This window comes from Ovis aries, chromosome 19 (genome assembly GCF_016772045.2).
Source record: "Ovis aries strain OAR_USU_Benz2616 breed Rambouillet chromosome 19, ARS-UI_Ramb_v3.0, whole genome shotgun sequence".
Lineage (NCBI taxonomy): Eukaryota > Metazoa > Chordata > Mammalia > Artiodactyla > Bovidae > Ovis > Ovis aries.
In genome coordinates, this window is record NC_056072.1 from 28,349,187 (window position 1) to 28,367,869 (window position 18,683).

An 18,683-nucleotide genomic window follows, 5' to 3' on the forward strand; every position below is an offset into this window, starting at 1 on the left:
TGAAAGAATCATCCAAGTCTGTAGGCAAATGAGCACAACCAGCAGCAGACCAAGACCATAAATGGATTTTTTAGTGCTCTGCTCCGGAAGGTTTTGGGCAGGTGTCCAGAACTCTTTGTACTCTAACAAGTGTAGACCTCTTTCTGGAGTGTTTGTTGTAAATGTCAGAACTCGAGGATAATTTTGGCCAGGCTTGGTTGTACATTTTTTCATGGGTACCTATTTATAGGTCTGAATCTAAATCTGGTTTTTTTTAAACCCAGTCTACCCAGAGCCATAAAGAAAGACATTGATCATCTGACGGAATAAAACTTAGAACTTACATATGGTGATAGAAATATAATAAAAAGTAATCTGGCAAGAGCAGACAATGGATTGATTTCCTGCCTTCCCTGTGTGTTCCTACATGTCTATAGGATAAATACGATCTACTCAATAGAAAAGTAAGCCAACAGTACCATCAGTAAACGAATGAGAAGGTGTTCAACTTCATTCATAATTAAGAAAATGCGAAACGAGATGATGTTGGCAAAGATGTAACCATCTGATAATATGCAACATTGATGAGTGTGTCGACATAAGCACCCTCATAAACTGTTGGTGGGAGTTTAAACTGGTGAAGATTTTGGCAATATCTATTAAAATGTGCATTCTGACTGGCTCATAAATTCCATTATTAGACATCTACGCTGTAGATACAATCACAAAACAGTATGCCAAGGTTTGTGAGTACACACACAGAGAAGGCTGCTACAGACAATATTATGCAATGGAAAACCAACGCTACAAGATAGCACTTCCTCCCAAATTAGAAACAAGCTGAATCTTAAACTTAATGACCGTCACTGTGAAAAAGAATGAAGTAGATCTGCAGCTGGGCTACTGGACAGATTTTTGAGCTTCGGTGTCATGTGAAACAGCAAATATTTGTATAAATCATTGTTTCCAACTTGTTTTTGTTTGTTTATGCAAATTAATTTTATTGGAGTATAGTTGATTTACAGTGTTGTGTTTCTGCTCTACTGCAAAGTGAATCAGTTATACTTATATGTATATCTATTCTTTGTTCGATTCTTTTTCCACATGGGTTGTTACAGAGTGTTGAATTCCCTGTGCTAGACAGTAGGGCCTTATTAGCTATTTATTTTATATATAGTAGTATGTACGTGTCAATCCCAGTCTCCCAGTTTATCCCTTTCCCAGCCTTTCCCCTTGGTAACCGTAAGTTTGTTTTCTACATCTGTGACCCTGCTTCTGTTTTGTAAATAAGTTCATTTGTATCATTTTTTCAGGTTCCACATGTAAGCGCTCCCATACGGTATTTGTCTTTCTGCCTGACTTCACTCAGAATGACAGTGCAGGTCCTCCCGTGTCACTGTAAATGGCAGTAGTTCTTTTTGTGGCTGACTAATATTTTACTGTATGTATGTACCTCATCTTTCTTTACACATCCATCAGTGAACATCTAGGCTGCTTCCATATCCTAGGTATTGTACATAGTGCTACAGTGACCATTGGGGTGTATGTGTCTTTTCAGATTATGGCGTTTTTCTCTATCTGTATGCCCAGGAGTGAGATTGCTAGATCATATGGTAGCTCTGTTTTTAGTTTTTTTAAGGTACCTCCATCCTGTTCTCCATAGTTGCTGCACCAATTTGCATTCCCACCAACAGTGTAGGAAAGTTCCTTTTTCGCCACACCCTCTCCAGCATTGACGGTTTGTAGATTTTTTAAATATTTGTTTGTTTGTTTCTTGGCTGCATGGGGTCTCAGTTGTGTCACGTGGGATCTTCCTAGCAGCATGTAAGCTTCCCTCTACTTGTGGCGAACAGGCTCAGTAGTTGTGGTGCCTGGACTCCGGAGTATGTGGGCTCCGTAGTCTGCGGCCTGTGGGCTCTCTAGTTGCAGCGCTCCAGTTAGGTTGCTCCAGGGCAGGTGGAATCTTAATTTCCCAACCCAGGATCAAACCTGCATCCCTTTCATTGGAAAGTGAATTCTTAACCACTGGCCCACCAGGAAAGTCCCTGCTGGTAGAGTTTTTTTTGATGATGGCCATTCTGAATGGTGTGAGGTGATCCTTCATTGTAGTTTTGATGTGCATTTCTCTGTTAATTAGTGATGTTGAGCATCTTTTCATGTGCTTTTTGTCCATCTAAAAATGTCATTTCTAAAAATGATACAACCTACTGGTACAGTATCCCAGGGGGTTTGGTCCGAGGGCAGCACCCTCAGATGGTGGTGGCAGTTAGTCGCTAAGTTGTGTCTGAGTCTTTGCCACCCCATGGGCTGTAGCCAACCAGACTTCTCTGTGCATGGGATTTTCCAGGCAAGAATACTGGAGTGGGTTGCCATTTCCTTCTCCACTCAGAATCTCCGGCAGTGCAGGTAGAATCTTTGCCAACTAAGGCACCAGAGAAGCCCTCAGATACCAAAATCTGTAGAAGCTCAAGTCCCTTATATAAGTGACCTCATACATGAATCCAGTCAGCACTTTGTGTCCACAGGTTGAAATTTCATGGTAGAAAATCCACGGTTGGTTGAATCAGCATCTGTGAAACCGGTGGATATGGAGGACTAGTTGTTTGTGTGTTCAGTATATGGTTCTAAAGTTTTGGCACCGCTGTTGTAGAGCTATGGATAAACTTTTGTTTTTCCTGTTTACATTTTCTACTTTGTTTTTTTTAAAAAAAAAAGGTTTTCCCCAATGCAGTCTATTCATTGAAAAAATTTAAAATTTGATTGAAATCCATTTGAAAATGATCCTAGCAGTTATAGATAACCATATTTAGCTTTAAGTCTTGGTCTCGTCTATGCAATACAATTGTCTGGAGCTGTTCTTTGGGGAGGGAAGAATACAGAGTTAGTTACCTATCCTAGGGGAGAGCTGAGAGCTGTTTTCCGAAGCAGACTGCGATGTGGATATAGATCCTTGGCTCAGCTTTTCTGTGGAAACCCAGCTTTTAAAAGCCTTGGGTGGAGTTACATTGGTAGCAGAATGTGCAGATGAGGTCATTTCTTTATAGGAACTTTTCTGGGGTGGGAGGAAAGCACGTTTGGTTCTAGGCTCTATGCAGGCCTGATTTTGGGTGGGAAAGGAGGCTCGCTAGATTCCCTGGTCAGAAGAGACCACCTAGGCTGTTGTTTCTGTGGAGCCCTTCTGTGCCATACTGTAGCGAGCACCGAAGGGTAAACTCTTGTTTGCGGAGTTGGTTTTCATGTTAGGGAACATATGGAGGGATTCGCTATGTAGACTGATACGCCACATGCGGACTGGCTTCCGTCATTTTTCACTTCGTCATCTCGCAGGTGTGTTTCTTCATCTGTAAAATGGGTTTTGAAGGATAACTAGCTTATGGAGCTGCTAGCTGGGATAGGGCAGGTAGAATGGTCCTGGCAGCACAGGACAAGTCTTCGTTAGTACCTGTCATCACTGTTGAACCGTAGCTCCACAATCTTAACTGAAGAATTTGGGCAGTTCTGCCCAACCTAGCGGAGAAGGCAATGGCACCCCACTCCAGCACTCTTGCCTGGAGAATCCCATGGATGGAGGAGCCTGGTGGGCTGCAGTCCATGGGGTTGCTAAGAGTCAGGCACAACTGAACGACTTTACTTTCACTTTGCACTTTCATGCACTGGAGAAGGAAATGGCAACCCACTCCAGTGTTCTTGCCAGGAGAATCCGAGGGGCGGGGGAGCCTGGTGGGCTGCCGTCTATGGGGTCGCACTGAGTTGGACACGACTGAAGCGACTTAGCAGCAGCCCAACCTAGATCAGATAGGCTACCAGCCTGGGATTCTGACGGTTGCGAATTGGGCTGCGGAACCAGCATTGATCATGAAAGCTGGTCAGAGGCTCAGAGCTCAGAACTGTGGGCTAGTCACCTGATGTAAAGTGCAGCACATGCGATATCCAGCTGTGCTGGTGGAGAGTTCTTAGGCCAGAGACTTACCGGAAGTGGAGGGGGGTGCAAGTGTATTGGTGTAGTCATGGCCCTCCTAGCGCAAACCAAGACCAGAAAACTTGCCCAGGTAAAAAGACCTAGGTGAACTAAATACTACCCCTGCTTCTCCCCTGCACTGCAGTCTTCCAACCTCTCCACTGCTGTCACATCTTTTTTCAACCAAAACCTTCAAGGGATGACATTTATCGTTAGACAAACACAGATACTCATTATAGTCTATTTGCCTAAACCAACCACTTTGGCTAAGGCCTACCCCAGGAAGAGCAGTTTAGGGTCATCCCAAACTTTTAAATGTATTAATTCCAACTTGAACTAAGTAGGATAAACAGACCCCAGACCTCCTACCCTGGAGTCCTGTCTTTTCAGTCGTTTAAAAATCTGCCTTTCAGCATGATCAAAGCAGCTGTACCCCAGAAGACAGCACCAGGGCTTCTAAGAATCCTTTGTTTGCCCTGCTTATCCCCAACCAAAGGTGATTTTTCATTTGCATTACTAATCACTGTCTTCAGATGCTTTGTTTCTCAAATTAGATTAAATGTCCCTAAAGAGTTCCCTCACATTTGTCAAAGGCAGTCTGACCCTTCACTATGGGTTGGGCTTTCTGTGCAGGTCCCTCCAAGAAGGTCACGGAAGGTTTGTATATAGTAGCAAATGGGATTCTTCTTTTCCATCCTTCATTTTAAAGGTCATCTCATCAACATACCTAAATTTTGTGGGTATCTTTTTTCAAGAGTAATAAAAATTAGTTAATTGAAGAACAACAGACTAAGCTCTGAGAGGTCAGCATTCAGCCGTGGGTCAGAATGTTTTCTTTTAGAGGGAAACCCATACTTCTTCGGTGGATTGTTTCAATCAAGGTTCAGGGATTCCAGAAAAATGCGGGTGCCTCATTCTTAGATGTTCAGGACCTGGATGCTGAATGTCCTGGTTTGAGGAGGGAAAGGTGAAAACTTGCTTGTTGGTCAGTTGTTTGTAGACGGAGGGGGAACACAGTGGCCGTCGTTATGGACACGTGAATGCTAACAGGTTTGCTTCTCAGGGGCGCTGGTTAAACAACTTCTTAACTGGCCAGAGTCCAGCGCGTTAATCATTAACCCGGGCCTGAGCGTCTGCTGCCCCGTGTATTCAGAATTAGTTTATCATTACCTCTAACTACTGCCTTTTATGGTTCCGAAGAGCTTCTATGAAATCCCTTATCACCACCAAGCCTAATCTTCATTAACTTGCAGGGGGCAGCGCTCTGATATTTCTGAGCTGGACCAGAGTAAGCAGTTTATGGCCAATTGAAGAATTTTTCATCACAACTGCTTAAAAAGAGAGAGAAAGAAAAGGGGAAAAAAAGAAAAAAAAATCAACTCACTCATTGCAGTCTTTGGACCATGCTTAGAAGTTCATATTCTCGTGACCTACTTTTCCACTTAACTCTTGATAACCCCGGGCTGCTTTGTTTTCTTTCTGACTTTGGAGAACTAGGTTAGTGGGGAAAGTCAGGGTTCCCTGGCAGGCAGGCTGGGTTCAGAGCCCTGGCTGGCACCTCCTCAGAGCCCCATCTCAGCGCCCCTCTGCTTCCTGGGTCAGCTCAGCTCCTGGCAGAGTCCCTGCCTGGAACCAGCCCTTGCAGTTTTCACAAATGGTCTCAGGGCTCCAGTCCTTCCCAGGGGATACACAGCATCTCTACACTGCTCAGAAGAAGTCCAGTTTTTTTTTCCTTTCCTCCCTGATCCTTCCCTCTTTGTGCCTCTAAATGGGTGTGTGTGACATGGTCACTTGTCTGATTTTCAAAGTATATATTACAATAAATGAAATCTATACCTGTTTACGTACATGGTGAAAAATTTGGAAGAGTCTACATTTAAAAATAGCTTTCAGAAATCTAATTTTCACGAAGAAAGCTGAGCTACTTTTCATTTTAGTGTCTAAAAAGAGCTTTTTAAAACATTTTAAAGGGTTCAGCATGCAAGTATGAATGTTTGGCTGTGGGGCCTGTGGTGTGATTCTACTCTATAGCTGGAGGTTTAATAATCAATTATATTAAAGCTTTTCTATAAGTCTCTAGAAGGGTTTGTCTGGGTCTTATTTACTATAATAGGCACATTAGGGAAACGGGCTTAATTTATATTTCAATTCAGTATTTTTTTCATGATTGTCAAAAACAAACCTGATTTGGGCTTTAATGATGGCGGGAGTTGTCTGCACCCCCCCAAAAAAAACCCTGAAATTTCCTTATGACGCCATTAAACGCCTTCCTGTGGGTTTTATGCTTCTAGGATATTGTCCATGTAAATATATGCAATGTGAAAAGAATGTGGTCGACTAGTAGCGTGTATGTTTTAGCCTCCTGAACCGAGGGTTTATGAAATTGGTTGAAGAGTGTTTTATTGAAACAAGGCAAATATTTATGAACAATTCAGAATCATCTGTTTTGAAATGTAAAGTGCGGGCCGAGTGGCGCGAGAGTTAGTTCCAGGTGTTTCCTGTCTGCATTTGGAATGGTTTGCTGGTGCTTAGCTCTCCTAGCTTTTTCATAAGAAGTGAAGAATCACACAGTTTCCCTGCTAATGCCTGGATGGTGGAAAGCACTCCCAGGGACAGACTTGATTTAATGAGCATAAAGCCATCTTGAGATGTATATGTATAAGTATATTCTGATCTATTACACTTGTCACTTGATTTAAAAAACAACAAATTTGCTTACGAAAGGAGTGTGTTCACTCCTGCAAGTATGTAAGGTCTAGGTCTGAAACATGTTCTTACTCATCAAGGGTTTACTTTCTGGTGGCCCCAGCTTCTGTGTTGTTAACCATTCCTGGTTTCTATGAAATAGAAATATTATGTATTCACCCAGACAGTTGGAAGCCGTTCGTGTAAATATCAGCCGTTGTGATTTAACTGTCAGCCCCAAAAGGCCCCCGCTCTGGAGGGCTCCTTTTAAGACCGAGCACAATGAGATGTCTGTTTTAGATGCGGCCGCCAAGCCTGGGTCCAAATACTACACGGATTTGTTTTCCATGTGCCAGCAGAATTACTTTTTTTTTTTTTTTTTAACAACATCCCCTGCTTTGTGTACTAAAGCTGCAGACGGGACTTGAGGGCAGTGTGAAACACTGCCGTTTTCTCCTTCCATCTCCGATCTGCCCCAGGCCCGGGATTCCAGGATGAGACGTGCAGCAAAGCCAGTGCCTCTAGGAGCATTTGGAACACGAGAGTGGAAAACTTCGCTCCACAAAGGCAGTCCAAAGACACAGGCAGGACCGAGCGTGGGATCCAACCAGATTAACCCAGCTGAAAGCCAGCTCCGGGGGCCGCTGGCTGTGGAAGAGGGTCCAGGGATGCCCAGGGCTGGGCTGGGCTGGGGTGGTTTGGAAAGGACTTTTTTTCTGGCACAGACAAGAAAGGAGAGAATAGTCCCTACTTCCTGCTCTGGCTCTTCTTTTCTTCATCATAGACTTCATTCTCCCAAACGGCGGGCATCCATGAGACCACAGAGTCGAAAGCCTTTTTATTTGTTTTTTCATGAAGGGCAAGGGACGGGTGAGGGCTTCCAGGGTGGCTCAGTGATAACAAATCTGCCTGCCAATGCAGAAGACGTGGGTTCGATCCCAGGGTTGGGAAGATCCCCTGGAAAAGGAAATAGCAACCCACTAGTATTCTTGCCTGGGAAATCCCATGAACAGAGGAGCCTGGCGGGCTACAGCCCGTCGGGTTGCAAAGAGTCAGACATGACTGAGCAACTGAGCAGCAGCAGCAAGAGACTGGTGAGAAATAGAGAAAAGCACAAAGGAGAAATTCAGTCATCTGGACTCCTGCTGCCTAAAAGTAGCCCCCTTTGGCACACCTGCTTTCTGAGTTTTTTCCCTTCCTCTTTTTTATAAAATATATCGAGCGTATCTGAATACACTTTCCTTCACATTCTCATGTTAAAATTGTAGAATGATATATATGCATCTAAAGCCTTCTTTGGATTCAACCTCCCTTCACTTCCAAGCCTCTCCCCAGTGCAGAGGGCAATCCCTGCTTTGATTTTGATATGTGTTCCTCTGTCTTTATTTTCTGCCTCTGGGTCTTTTACTTTGTATATTTTTGTGTCTTTCTAAGAACATTTTATTAACTTGTATGCATAAAAGTGTAAATATAATAAATGTATATGTAAAAAGTACATATATAATAAATTTACAATTCAGTTTTCACAAACTGACACACCTATGTAGCCATTTACCCAGATTCAGAAACAACATTCTTGACACCATCATGATTGTGTCTCTGCCAATCATTATTCCTCAGCACCGCAGGAGTAACCATTATTCTGATTCCTAACAGGTCATCTTTGCCTGCTTTTGTGGTTTTTGTTTTGTTTTTGTTGTTCTTTTTTTTTTTTTTTTTTTTTTTAACTGGAGTATAGTTTAGACTGCCCTCTGGTTCAGGTCTCTTCCCCAGCCTAGAGCAAGCCCACTTTATCCATTCCCCTTTGATTGGATATCAAGGTCTTCTGCCATTTTGGTTTTGTGTTTTGGTTTTTGCAAGCAATTCTGCTGTGAGCTTCCTTAAACAGTTGTCCTCATGCGTGCATGCTGGCATTTCTTCCGTGGTAGAGCTCTAGCAACAGAGTTGCGGGCTTCTGGGCAAGACCAGACTTTACACATTATAGGCAGAAGCACTAACTTCATGTCCCCACCAAGTCCATTTATGATAGTTGTGCTTGATTTCGAGCCAGTGGATTAATTGACACGAAAGTGGAATGAAAGAGACAGAAAGAATGGAGTAGGGATGCTACAGAATCCTCTAGCTCGGTGATTTACCACGCTACTGGAACATCTTTCAGGGATTTTCTGATCATCAAAATGCTTGCCTCTGATAGGAAACATTTGGTGGAAGGCCTCTCCTCCCCACCTCTGCCCCCCAAGTGTACAACACATGAATCAGTCATGGTGGAAGAAACAAATGGCTTTTTGTTGTTGCTGCTGCTTCTTTAAAGATAATCTGTTGTTTTCAAAACATTTGCAACTATTGCTTTCAAAGAATGGGTGGCGGGAGGCCCTGGCCCTGGTTTTCCCAGGTGGAAACATGCGAAGCGGGTTTTTAGAGACATCACGGGGAAGTGCCACCTCAGGCAAGGGCTCGAGGCAGGAAGTTGTCTGTTTGGTATTTACTCAGGCGTCTTCTGGCAAAAAATGATTATTCAATCAGAGCGGAAAGTGGCAGCTTACAGTCACTGAGGTGGTGACGGAAGAGGCTCCTTTTCCTCCCAAAAGCCTGAGACTCCAATAGAAGATCAAATTTTGGCACGATTCTCCCAATGAAACACTTCTGCCCTCCAGGGCTCAAAGCCTGGTTTCACAGTAAGTTAATCAATACTGACGGATGTCCCTCTGAGCCCGTAGCACTGGGAGAGCCAGAAGGGACATTAGCCAGCATCTTGTTCGACCCCTTGGATATTACAGAGGAGGAAACTGAGGCCCAGGGAGGCGGACAGTCAGACTAGCTCACTCATGTTGGAGAAATTGGGGCGGGGGACAGCACCGCAGAGGATCAGCTCGTCTGCCTGCCAAGGGCAGGGACCACCTCCTGGACCTGAGGTTCTGTGTCCTCCAGAACCTCACCAGCGTCGGCCATATGGTTGGTGTTCAGCGAACGTGTCACCCAGCCTCCACACCCCATGCTGGGGTGGCTGGTTTCCAACCAGCATATGAAGGCGAAGTCACTTCCTCACAGGAGTCTTGGGAAATCAGAAAGGAAAAGTCAAATGCATAAAAAATGTAAACAGTGGAGTAAGCCTGCCTGTTTTTAAAATTACTGTTTATATCTTGCCTCCTTCCACAAAGGATTTGAAGCAGCTTATGAGCATAAGCACCAATAGCAGGGCCCTCACTCGGCACTAAGTAACTAATTGCCATGTGAGGCTTACAGATAACAAACGCCAAGGGGCCGGGGGGTGGGTGAAATTGTCCTTTCCTCTAAAGAACGTTTGTTTGTAGGACTGTCTGTATAAACCACAGTCGTAATATATAAATAGAACCTCAAAGGGACACTAGAGGCTCAGTTGCCAGAGGTTTATTTGTTTATTTTGCCTTTTAGAGGAGGAAGCCTTGGGATGGCTGCAGAAGTAGACAGGGGAGAGAAAAAACATTTATTCTCAAACTTAAATTTTGTGTGCCATATGCTTTCTCAGATTTCTAGCACAAAGCCGTTTATGCTAACATTTCCAGAGATGTTAAAAAGAAAAACCTGGCTTATTTTTATAATCAACATTTAAAATAGACTTGACCTCGGAGCTAGTTCCACTCAAACGACTAGATGTTGGAAATTAGCTTTCTTGTCCTAAGGATAGAAAGCTATTCATGCCAAGTTCGCCCCCTAGTGGTCCCATGGGTTATTGACATGTGCATGAGTGCTAAGTCCTTTCAGTTCAGTTCAGTTCAGTTCAAGTCGCTCAGTCCTGTCTGACTCTCTGCAACCCCATGGACTGCAGCACGCCAGGCCTCCCTGTCCATCACCAACTCCCAGAGTTTACTCAAACTCATGTCCATTGAGTCAGTGATACCATCCAACCATCTCATCCTCTGTCTTCCCCTTCTCCTTCCGCGTTGAATATTTCCCAGCATCAGGGTCTTTTCCAGTGAGTTAGCTCTTCACATCAGGTGGCCAAAGTATTGGAGTTTCAGCTTCAGCATCAGTCTTTTCAATGAATATTCAGGACTGATTTCCTTTAGGATGAACTGGTTGGATCTCCTTGCCATTCAAGGGACTCTCGAGAGTCTTCTCCAACACCATAGTTCAAAAACAAAAGTCCTTTCAGTTGTGTCCAATTCTTTGCGGCCCCATGGGCTGTAGCCCACCAGGCTCCTCTGTCTATGGGATTCTCCAGGCAAGAATACTGGAGTGGGTAGCCACTTCCTCCTGGAGTGAGTAGCCAGGGGATCTTCCTTACCCAGGGATCAAACCCACGTCTGTGTCTCCTGCATTGACAAGCAGGTTCTTTACCATCAGCACCACCTGGGTTATTGATGGTCTCATTGAAAGGCAGCTAACAAAACTGGTTCATGCTGGAAGCACCACCATTAGCTTCTTGGGTTGCTCAGAGGTGAAACTGGCCACCACAATAATATGCACGGAGCAACCAATTGGCTTTTCTTCTTTCATCCCCACGGTTTTTCTTTTACTTCTGTGCTGTCCCCTGAGTTGTAGAGATGATGATGCAAGTTGTAGAGATGATGCAAGACTGATTTATGCACAAAGCTCTGATAACCAAAGAGGGAGGCCTTCCTTGGCAGGTACTCTGTCCAAGGCCATGTGATGGGAGGAACTGTTTGGAGGTGACCAAGGTTCGGCTGGGGTGTCCAGCGTGTGAAGGAGGAGCGGTGTTTTTCAAGCAAGCTTCACCGATAGCTAGATCCACTGTTGAGAAAGGGGAATGGGGCTGGCAGTAGCTGCATTTTAATGGCAAAATGTTGTTGAAGTGTGACCTAAGATCACTAATGCCTGAGACCTCCATGCTGCGTACAGTTTTAGAGACTGGCTAAGGCTCCATTTAAATCCATCTTTCCTTTGCCAAATGTTTACCTGCCAATAGTGATTTTCTCGTTTGGCTGATTCTAATTAGACCCGACCTTATGAAACTCCATCACTTTACCAAGTTGCTGAAGTAATACAGTCTTGTTTCATAAAGCATCAGGGAAAACCAAGCGTGAGAAGGTGTTGCCCGTCATCTGATGATGCTGGGATAAAGCTGTTACTCTTACTTGATGCCTTATTTGTACTTTATGGTGTGGGTGTGTCTTAGGAATATGTGTGATAGAAAGTGAGAATAAAAATGGATGTTTACACACTCATGCACACACACAGAGGTTTTTTTTAAAGAGATCATGTGTTTCCTGGGGTACTGTAGCTATTTTTTTTTTTCACTTAGCACCATATTGTAAGCGATATACTTTGTGTCATTCAGCTATTTCTTAGCCTCAGCACTATTAATGGCTGTCTAGTTTTCAACATGTGGCTATACTGTAGTTTCGTATCCATTTATGTCTTAAAATTTTCTAGGATGGAATGTTTGTGCCGTTATGAATATCTCCTTAGAAAGGTGGGGACTACTGGTTTCCCACAGATGTTATCTGAGTAGCTCTTTAACCTGCCCTCTCACTAGTATTGGGTGATTTTAATCTTTGCTATGGGATAAGTAAAAAATAGCACTTCATTATTTAAATTAGTACTTGTTTTATATCTAATTGGGTTGGACCTCATTTCATTTAGTCATTAGCTAGTCATATTTCCTCTTTGGTGTAAGCCTTGTTGCTTTCCCTGGGTGTTGCTTGGGGTGTTCATTTTTTACCTTATTGCTCTAGAGAAGCTTCATTTATATTTGAGTTATCAACGTTTGCATCTTTGTTGCAGACAGGCATTCCCATTTATTTGTTTGTTTGTTTGTTTTTGCCTCTTTCTGAGGTTTGAGAGCTATGAATAAACAACTTTTGGTTAATTTTTTTAAAGTTTAATAAGTAATATAGTAAGTAAGTGAATAATGCATAAGATTTCAGCCTTCAAAGAATTGATAAATGTCATTAACTATCTTTCACAAGAGGGACAGTTAGAAAATTGTAAGATTCGGGCTGATAGGACTGCTGGTTGTTCAGTGGAGCATGTTTCTTCTGATGTGGTTATTATTGCTACCCAGTGCATCAGAGTCCAGCTGTATTAAAACTGTCACCAAGATACCTAACAGTGAAGAAAGTCACATGAATTAAATTCTACGGCTTTTAGTTCTGATCCAAATTTGATGCCTTGAATCCCAAATCAAAGTCTGGAACTTTAAGGGATTGGGTTTATAATAAGAGTGTGGTCAGAGAGGACTTGCCACCAAAAATGCCCAAGATGATTACTCATGGGAAACCACATACATAAAATGGCACTGTGTGTGGAAGTATAGCTTAGCTCTTTAAAAAAAAGATTTGTGTGTGTATTTTTGGCTGTGCTGGTCTTCGTCGCTGTGTGGCCTTTTTTCTGATTGCAGCGAGCGGGGGCTCCTCTCCAGTTGTGGTTCATGGCTCCTCTTGGTGCAGAGCGTGGACTCTCGTGTGTGTGGGCTCAGGGGTTGCAGCTCCCAGGCTCCAGAGCACGGGCGCAATAGTTTTGTCACGTGTGGGTTTAGTTCCTGTGCAGCCTGTGGGGATCTTCCCAGATCAGGGATCAAACCCTTGTCTCCTGCATCAGCAGGCAGAGTCTTTACCACTGAGCCACCAGGAAACTCTGACTTAGCTCTGAATTAACCTGCAGTTCCGTGATTTCATACTCATCTATTCTGAACTGCCTCTCTGAGGGGAGGCTCTCTCTTAGAATAGGCATGGGATTTGGTTCTAAATCAACAACTTGATAAGACTTCCAAACAGCAGGAGCACTTGTTGAATCTGATGCAAAAAACTGTCCTTTCTCGTCCTAAAGCATGGTTATATAAGAACATGGTGGTTTTGTTTTTTATCCCCATGCTTATTTGAAAGAATTTTCCAGAAAGTCGTTTTGTGTGCTTCTCTCCCCACCCCCACATGTCAATCGATCATATTGTTCATTGCTATCTGAACAGTTATTTCAATGCATGTTCATAAGTGATACTAACACAGTTGCCTTTGCATATAACGTCTCATGATTCACGTGACCTACTTAAAATACCAAGTACTGTGCTTTGGAGATGGGAAGAATGGTTTGTAACTCCTGAGAGTTGTTGAGTCAGAGCATTACTTCGTTTCTGGGAAATGAAGCACTCAGAAGATGGAGTCACTGTGAAATACGTCAGATCTCCATCTACAATCTCCCATGAGTCACGATTTGGCACAAGCAGCCCTGGTCCATAGTGGCTGCCCAAGAGAGAGTGTTCAGGTTCACACCAGGCCCGAACTGTACCCTCCTCGCTAGTGTGGCTGAGATGTTGCCTCCAGAAAAATAACATCCTCTATCTGGGCCCAGGAAGGTTGTCATGGAGATGGAAATCTTCCTGGTACCATGAAAACCTTGCTTGTCATCTGACTTGAGCCCCGTGTTTGCACAGGTGGTTCTCCCAGCTGAGAAGGGCCAAACGAAAACAACTCTCTTCTTCCTGAATGGTTCCTTTATGTGTTCAGAAAAATCTGTTTCCTTTCTTTAGCCCCTCAACTAATGACCCATTATCAGCTAATTAAATCCCATGTAAATTTTATATGAGTTCCTTTGTTACACAGCACTTGCTGACTAACTCCATATTCTTATGTGTTTAACCATATAACTGTTTTAATTAATGGTGGGAACGAGGAGAGTTGGGAGATGATCTGGAACGAAGAACGTACCCACGAAAGACAGATACTATGCATAGCCGAGAGTGTAATATTAACTTCCATCTCATACCGGAGGCGACTGTAAATAATGCTGCTGTGAACACTGGGGTGCATACATCTTCTTGATGTGTGACTAAATGAAGGTCTAGTATGCATACAGTGGCTGTGGGACGCATCTCTGTTCTCCTTGGAAAAGGAATAACACAGCTGGGATTTCAGTTTCCCTGAGTTGTGTTTCAGATGGCGAGGTCGTCTACGTAATACAAAAACGCATCTGTGCGAGCTTGCTCCCACCCGCTGTGGTTTCTTGCTTCTGTGTCAGAGAGCACAGCTTGATCTGTGTGTAAGTTTAGTATAAAAAGCTTTAATTGGAGGTTTTTAATTTCAGTTTCCTATGCCTTTCTGCCCCAAAGAAGTTCAAAGGGTTTTTACCAAGTTTCTCGAGACACATTCATGGTTGCGCTGAGACAGCTGAGTTCAGACACAATAGATGCTGTGCTATATTTTTGGAAACGTATTCTGTCATTTAAGACTTTGCAAAGTGCATGGGGGAAAGCATTAGATGATGTCCTCTATAATCAGAAACTACCAACCTAAGTAAAAGAACGAGTTTTTTCATTGTTCATTAGGTGGGGCTGAGTAGACAGTAATGGGAATAATATTTAGAATAAAACATTACAGATAAGGGATTATTTTAAAATGAAGAAATTGCTTTTTTTCAAATCTGGTATTTAAACTATAAAATCATACTTCCTTGAGGTGTTAAAATAAAGAATTTTCCATGTGTAATGTTAAATTTGGTTATGCATTTCCAGATGTGTAACTTGTAAATGAGAGTCACAGCAGATTTATGACCTCAGGAGAATCTTCAAAGTAAATAATGGACCACTTCAACATTTGCTTGTAAATGAAGCACCTAACTGAAAAAAATTTTTTGAAAGGCCTTCCCTTGTGGCTCAGCTAGTAAAGAATCCACCTACAATGCAGGAGACCTGGGTTCAATCCCTGGGTTGGGAAAATCCCCGGGAGAAGGGAACGGCTACCCACTCCAGTATCTCGCCTGGATAATTCCATGAACTGTATAGTCCATGGGGTTGTGAAGAGTGGGACATGACTGAGTGACTTTCAATTTGAAAGAACCATTAAAATAAGTCTAGATTTAGCTTATGAAGGAAACACAGCTGTGGAAAACTTGTTTAGTTTCTTTTTGATAAGACTGAGTTACCAAAATTCTTCATGATGATATCTTATGTTTATAACAGAATGTCAGAGTTTTAAAGCTGAGATCAAGGAGCCATTAAGATCTCGATAAAATTGCCTTACCTGAAACGATAGAACAACTAGCCCTGATAGTATAATACTCTGTGATCAGTGATATCCATATACCACGCCCCAAGAATGCAAAACCACAGCTGTGTTTTTGTGCCTGTCTCTTTTGCTCATAGGAAGAGTATCATTTTTTCTTTTTTTTTTAATTTATTACCTTAGGATCAAATGAGTGTCTTTTAGAAATGTGCTGTGTATAAAACATTGCCATAGCTGTGCCAGAAGGTGGCGCTCTGATTCCATATCTCTGCATCCCTCCTTTCCACACACGAGACAGGCTGGTCACACTGTATACCACATGCCTGGATTTTCTCTAAGATGCCGCATAGCTTGTCTTTAGAAATATCTGGATCCTTGAGTGATTTGCCTTCCATCTGACCACTCCTTGACCGAGCTGCTCTGTCCATAGTTGTACACTGGTGTTCTCATTTCTTACACTTGCCTAGGTTCATGATGCCAGGCCCAGAACACAATAACAATACATCACGAGATAGGAACTCTCCTTCAGTAGCCTTACACATGTTGGAGTGGGAAGAGGCTTGGAGGGGGAAAATGTTGCAATAAAAGAACATTCAGAAAGATGAATATTAAATAGAACTGATGAATATTGAAGAGAATAATTTTACTTATTAGTGGCCTAAACTTATCAAGAACCTAGCATCTTCTTTTTCTCTTCTCTCAACCATCTGACAATCACTCTCTTATGGGAAGCCATTTATTCAGACACTAAAGAGCACCATTATGGCAATGGAATCTTCTCTATGAAAGCCTATCATTTGGGCTGCAACCAAGTTGTAATTTTGACTGAAAACATAGTCATTACCTCAGACAAAAGGTTTTACACTTGATTCGGTGCATTCGTGAGCCAACTGAATCAAGATGCCTGTAAACTAGTCCCTCATCTTCTCTCGTATTGTCGCAGCTCTATTTTCCTCTTTGCTTGATTACACAGCTCTAAGAAAAGGGTCTCAATGAACCCAAAAGCTGGAGACAACTCGTTTTCTGGTGGTTTGTTTTACAGTTTACATGACAGTGTCAGCTACCTTGTTCCCATCAAATACGGATGGAGCCAGAGGGTCAGATTTAACCAGTCTTTCTTTAGACACCCTGCAAACCTCCCCTGCCAATGTTGTTGTCCATGCTTTCTGTATAGAAGGCACAAATAGGTGTTTGTTGAATGAATTGTCCATATATTAGAAGTGGGAGGGAATGGAGGTGGAGGGAATAGGGAAGTCTTCTGCAGTTATCACGGCGAGTGAGGATGCTGCCCTCTATGTAGAATCAGTCGGGAAGTTGAGACTGGAAGTGCCCTGCTTGGAAGGCAGATAGCACAGAACCTGGGAACAAACAAAGGAAACATACTGAGAGGAGACAGATCTTGAGTAGAGGGCAACATCTCTGAAAGCTCCTTCCCAGCTGAGAGTGGAAAGAACTTGGAAAGACACCCTTAGCTCAGGACAGGAGCAGGCACAGTCTTCATCAGAGGTGGGAATCAAGTGAAGAAATTAGTTTGGTTGTTGAGAGCCCCATAGAAAACCAAGCTGGCTGTGGTTTCGCATTTGGATTTTGCAACTCGAATTAGCTACATGAAGTCATAGCAAAATTGCAGTGAGAGTTTATATTGATAGTATGTCCAAATAGTTTCAAGGATTACAAAATTTCTGAATCACCTGACTACTTTTGTGGGGGAGGGGAGAGGAAGAAGAAGGAGTGCAATATATATATATATATGACAGCAAGCTTGCACTTGAGAAATTTAAAACCTGTGTCTAGGGAGATCAGACTTGCAGAAGGGAGATCAAACCCAATAAACTAAACACAAAGAAAGGAAAAACATCGCTCCAAAGGAGCTGTCAAGTTGATGGAAAAATTCACAGGGTCTGCTGTGAATGGGTTGAAATGAAATTGCTCAGTCGTGTTCGACTCTTTGTGACCCCATGGACTATAGCCTACCAGGCTTCTCAGTCCATGGGATTTTCCAGGCAAGAGTACTGGAGTGGGTTGCCATTCCCTTCTCCAGGGGATCTTCCCTACCCAGGGATTGAACCCGGGTCTCCTGCATTATAGTTAGGCATCATGAAGAAATCAAAGCATTAGTATAGGCAGATTTAGAGAGAAAGAGACAAGGTGTGGCAGTGGTGGAGAAAGGTAGAAATGGCCTGGAATTTAGATGTAGGTGGTTTAAAGGGGCTGACCCAACTTGGGTGGAGGTGAGAGCTGGCAGGTGGGCTGGGCTGGGTGAGTGAGATGCCAAAATGAAGGAATGAGGAGCTCACCTTTAATCCAGTCTACAAGAAGGAACCGTTGTGGGATAGGAAAAGCATGTTAAGGCTGTGTTTTAGGAGGATTACCCCGGCGGTGATGCTGATCGAGGCTGGAGCCATGGCGATTAACGTGGAGCAGTCCTAGTAATTCCGCTCAGAGATAGTGAGGGGCCAAAGTGAAGTGAGCCGCACCTCACGTGGAAGCGGGGAGGGGAGGGAGAGAAGTCGAAAAGGCCGGGTTCAAGGTCAGTCTCAATAGCAGACTTTGAAGACACCTCGGGCTTCCCCTGCTATTGTTGGCAACGCCCCATCGTGTAGTGACTGGGTTTTTCAAACAATAAAAGAAATCTCTGACAAGTAATAACAGTACCAACCATTACATAATGTTAGTTCACATCTATCAAGCTTTCCCTGTGGCTGGTTCTTTCTAGGTACGGAACATGTTTTAAGTCATTTAATCACTGCAACATAGAGCTAGGTGTGTTATCATGACCCTCATTTTACAGGCAAGGGAATGCTCCATGGCAGGTTCACCCAAGAAGTTGCAGCTAGTAAATGGCAGACCCAGATAGGAGCCCGGAAGCTTCCCCAGACCCCTGTACTTCTTTTTATGATTAAACAGGAGGTTTCTTTGCCCCCTTGTCTTCCCTCCCAGGCATGGACACTTTGGAGCTTGTCAGTTGGAAGCCACGATGTTGGAATTTCAGTGGTTTCTTTAACATCTGCGGAGTCATCAGAATTAGGATATTTCCAGAAAATCCAGTCATTCATATCTAGAGCACACACCCCAGAGCCTGACACCAGTAGATTTCATGCCTCTGAAAGGTGATAGGTGCTGAG

At 43.3% G+C, this 18,683-nt stretch overlaps 1 protein-coding gene across 4 annotated transcripts in view; it reads left to right on the forward strand.

The window, feature by feature from the left end:
* PDZRN3 (PDZ domain containing ring finger 3) overlaps positions 1-18,683 on the forward strand; it is a 268,425-nt gene that overhangs the window by 128,204 nt on the left and 121,538 nt on the right. Inside the window, exon 1 of one of the 4 annotated variants that reach the window (XM_042235955.2) lies at positions 1-18,683. This exon is cut by the window's left edge and continues 65,704 nt beyond it; it is cut by the window's right edge and continues 60,962 nt beyond it. The exons of the other annotated variants lie outside the window; for them this stretch is intronic. The gene's annotated coding sequence lies outside the window, so the exon portion shown is untranslated. 4 annotated transcript variants of the gene reach the window in all.